The sequence below is a fragment of the Theropithecus gelada genome, chromosome 2 (assembly GCF_003255815.1).
Source record: "Theropithecus gelada isolate Dixy chromosome 2, Tgel_1.0, whole genome shotgun sequence".
Classification (NCBI taxonomy): Eukaryota; Metazoa; Chordata; class Mammalia; order Primates; family Cercopithecidae; genus Theropithecus; species Theropithecus gelada.
Window position 1 is genome coordinate 116,492,664 of NC_037669.1, and position 4,548 is coordinate 116,497,211.

At 37.3% G+C, this 4,548-nt stretch overlaps 1 pseudogene across 1 annotated transcript; it reads right to left on the reverse strand.

Annotated features, from left to right (window-relative positions):
- Positions 1-293: 293 nt before the first annotated feature.
- On the reverse strand, positions 294-816 carry LOC112619253 (annotated as a pseudogene). Its single transcript, XR_003118199.1, has one exon. The product of XR_003118199.1 is annotated as a thioredoxin pseudogene (transcript).
- Positions 817-4,548: the final 3,732 nt, after the last annotated feature.

The window sequence follows — 4,548 nt, forward strand, 5'->3', positions numbered from 1 at the left end:
AGTGAACAATCTAGGTAGACAGGGCGGGATGGTCTCAGGAAGCTTCCATGCCAGCTCCAACTTTCCTACACTCCCTGAAGAGCAAACTGATGGCTTTCTTTTTTTTTCTTTTCTTTTTTTTAAGAAACATCGCTACAGAAGAGATTTCTGCTTCTCTGCTCTACTTGTAAGGAAATACTATACCAAAGTCATCTCTGAGTAAGAAAATTTAGAAAGTAAAATTGAAAGTGATTTATTAAATTGCATAGTTTATCTGTTTTCCATGAATGAATCTTTTTTTTTTTTTTTTTTTTTTTTAGTGTTAGAATTAATGTTTTATTGTCACACAGATGGCAACTGGGTTTATGTCTTCATATTTTATATTTTCTTAAATTAAAAAAATTACAAGTTTTAAATAGCCAATGGCTGGTTATGTTTTCAGAAAACATGATTAGACTAATTCATTAATGGTGGCTTCAAGCTTTTCCTTATTGGCTCCAGAAAATTCACCCACCTTTTGTCCCTTCTTAAAAAACTGGAATGTTGGCATGCATTTGACTTCACACTCTGAAGCAACATCCTGACAGTCATCCACATCTACTTCAAGGAATACCACGTTGGAATACTTTTCAGAGAGGGAATGAAAGAAAGGCTTGATCATTTTGCAAGGCCCACACCACGTGGCTGAGAAGTCAACTACTACAAGTTTATCATCTGCGATGTTCAAGGCTTCCTGAAAAGCAGCCTTGCTCTCGATCTGCTTCACCATCTTTGCTGCTGGGGTCTGAGGAGTAGCTGTAAGGACCGATGGAAATGGATCCAAAGCACCAGACCGAGCTTCCCATGAATGAATCTCTAGTTAACATAAATTGGTTAAAATCATACACACAGTAATTGAAATTATTACCCATGAGGTGGAACCAGAGAGAAATAGATACTGAGCTGTAATGCATTTCACTCATCCCAACTCATTCTTTCTGTCAACTGTGCACCCTCTGCCTTCCTTTTTAAGATTTGTACAAATTTAAACAAAGTCAAACTAAGCTGGAATAAAGGCAATGTGGCATGTGTATAGTCAAGCAAGAAGTTTGTTTTGTGAGAAGAATAAGCCCTCACATGTATTCAATTACTGTGCTCCAGCATGAGGAGCCTGAAAACCCTTCAGATGATTGGCTATTTAGGATAGTGAAAACTGATCGAAGAGTGAAAATAAATAAGAAATTTGGAGAGGCTTGGAGCTCTTATGATGTCAAAGAAATGTTGGCTGGGGGAGTTTTGAGGAAGTAAAATTAAAGCAATTTCTGAAGTGTTTGTAATTCAGATCCAAGCTTCTCAAGTTGCAATGTGCATCTGGGGATCTTGTGAAAATGCAGATTCTGATTTAGCAGGTTCATGGGAGGTCTCTACATTCTTCTTCTCCAGCAAGCTTTCAGTTTGCTGACACTGCTGGTCCACAAATCATGCTTTTGGCAATAAGGTTTTAGTTCATATTGGCCATTTCTGGGTTACTGAACTACTGAGATCCCCTAAATAATGACTAATATTTATATTTTGAAAAAAATACATTGCCAGTAATAAACATGTCTAAAATAATAGTGTTCTTACCTGGATTAATGATTTAGAAAACCAAATACTAAGTCCAAAGTGAACCCCAAGATGAGCTTGAAATCAGTGAAATCAGCTGTAGAACCAGTTTTAATCTATATGAAGATCGACCTGTGTTGTATCTCCTGTCTCTAAGTGTTGAATTATTCACATAAATGCTTCAGAGCAGCCCCCAAAAATCAAAGGGAGAGAATTAAATTGGGAATAGTATGGTGAACAATGATGAGAAATCTTGAGCTCCTAACCTGATTTACCTGATTATTCTCCCAGTTATCTTTCTCTTGTTCTGACCAAATCATTTCTGGTGATTTGCTGGCCCCTAAATTTAGCCCCAGGGACTCTTTCATCATGGTATATGATTTTTAAGCTCTGTGATTTTAAAGGCTTTTCAGATTGATATTAGATTCAATATTGAAATGTCACAAGTTCTTTGTGAGAGAACTTCTGCAGAAGGTTGGCAGTGGTTTATCCAAATGCCTTTTATTGGTTAATAAGTTTGGACAAATGTGGCTCCATCATAACAATGATTATTTCTGATGAAAGTATCTGATCAAACTCAATTTACAGAAATAATGTTTTATTCCATTTAAAAATAATAAAATATTCCTTTTCCCTTCTCAGGACAGTTTGGTTATGTAAGGATTGAATTATTTGTATAAATAAATTCCATTTATTTTCTTCATTTCTCCTGATTTTCTTTTAATAAATGATCCCTGAACACTAGAGGCAAGAAAGTTGACCAAGTATCTTAATACACTGATTCGAACAGTAAAAAGTTAAGTCCATTACAAATTGTATGTAATGCTTTAAATGTAGAGTGAACTAGTCATCAATATGCGACAAGTGGAATTATGATGATACAAAAATAGGCTTTGATAATGCTTTGTCTTACCTGCCTCACGAGATTGCTGTGAGGATCAAATGAGATAGTCTTTGAAAGTAATCACTAAAGCCTAAATGGTATTTCTGGCTTTGTCCTCCTTTTTACCAATCCATTATATTTAAGGTTGCCAGATTAATCTTAAAGCATCAGCTTGATTACATTTTTTCCAGCTCAAATGCCTTCAATTTTCCTCTCAACCTCTTTCTGAAGCATTGGGTTTGGTTTCCCTTGGCATTTAAGAAACATCACACTGCCTTTCTAGTCTTATCTCTAGCTATTTTCTATTCTAACCTCATATATCAAGGCTACTGGGTTACATTATATATCCCCTAATTTCCTGAGTCAAAATTTTTATTGTCTCCTACACATTGTCTCTACCCAGTTTTTCCATAGGGACCCTATTATCGAACACGTCCAAAATTAGGAGCATGTAAGTATATTCTTTATATATTTCCTATTTTCCATTCCAGAAAAATCCATTCCTATTATCTAAGCCAGAAAATTGGAGTTGCTGTTTTTCTCTTTCTCTCTCTTTCATCTTCTCTATCTCTGTGTGTGTGTGTTTCCTACACATTTTTTTCAGGCCCACCTTCACATAGGAAATATGTACTTTTTCTTTATCTGTTCTTCTCCCTCAGGATCACCCTCGATAGTTAAATGCAACCATTAATTCTATCAGATATTTTTCAAGCCGAATATCTAATGGTTCTTTAATTGGACAGATATTTATGGAGCACATGCCATGTGTTGATGGTCGTGTCAGTTTCCTATTGCTAGTATATTACCACAAGCTTAAAACAACACATTTATTATCTTACACTTCTGGAGGTCAGAAGTCCAAAATGAATCTCACTGGTTAAAATCAAGGTGCTGGCAGAGCTGCTTTCCTTCTGGAGGCTCAAGAGGGAACTCCATTTTCTTGCCTTTTCCGCTGTCTAGGTGTTACTCACATTCATTGACTTGTAGCCCTCTTCCATCTTATTTATGTATTTATTTATTTAGAGACAGAATCTTGCCCTGTCACCCAGCCTGGAGTGCAATGGCGCAATCTCGACTCACTGCAACCTCTGCCTCCCGCGTTCAAGTGATTCTCCTGCCTCAGCCTCCCGAGTAGTCGGGATTACAGGTGCGCACCACCATACCCAGCTGATTTTTTGTATCATTAGTAGAAACGGGGTTTCAGCATTGGTAGCCAGGCTAGTCTTGAACTCCTGACCTCATGATCCACCCACCTTGGCCTCCCAAAGTGCTGAGATTACAGGCATGAGCCATCGCGCCCAGCCCCCTTCCATTTTTAAAACTAGCAACACATTCTTCCAACCTGGGCTTCTGTAGTTATATATCCTTCTTCAACTCTAACTCTCTTTCCTCTCTTTCACGTATAAGACTCCTTGTGATTACATTTAGGGCCCATCTGGATAATCCAGGGTAGTTTCTCCATTTCAGTATTCTTAACAATGACATCTGAAGTCACTTTTTCCATATTCGATAATATATGCACAGGTTCCAGGATTTAGAATGTGGGCATCTTTGAAGGGCAGTGGTGGAATTATTCTGTCTACTATAGCTGTCTTCCTAAGTAGTGTAAACACAGAAAAATATTATGATGTAGTCCATGCCCTCAAGGAAATCAAAGAGAAAGCAGTCAAATGAGGAGTAGCTACAATATGCTGTAATTATGGCTCTGGAATTATGATGAAAACTATATAAAATCTGGGGGGATCAGGGGAGTCTTTGGGAAGGAGGGTTATCTAAAACATAGAGCCAAAATTCTATTTGAGCCTTTTGTTACATTTTAGGAGGGAGGATAATGGTACTAAAATAAGTTGGTACAATAACCTAGTTTCTAATAGCATCAATCAATCAATCTCATGTTATCACTTTTACAGTGGAACAGACTGGCTTAATATAGATACTAGTTCCACTCCAAAGATATAAATAGGGGTACTATGTGTATATATCATATTCATATACATATTCTCTCTTTTTGCCTTTAGAGACAAGGTCTCATTCTGCTGCCCAAGTTGGCATGCAGTGGCCTGATTATAGCTCACAGTAACATCAGACTCCTGGGTTCAAGC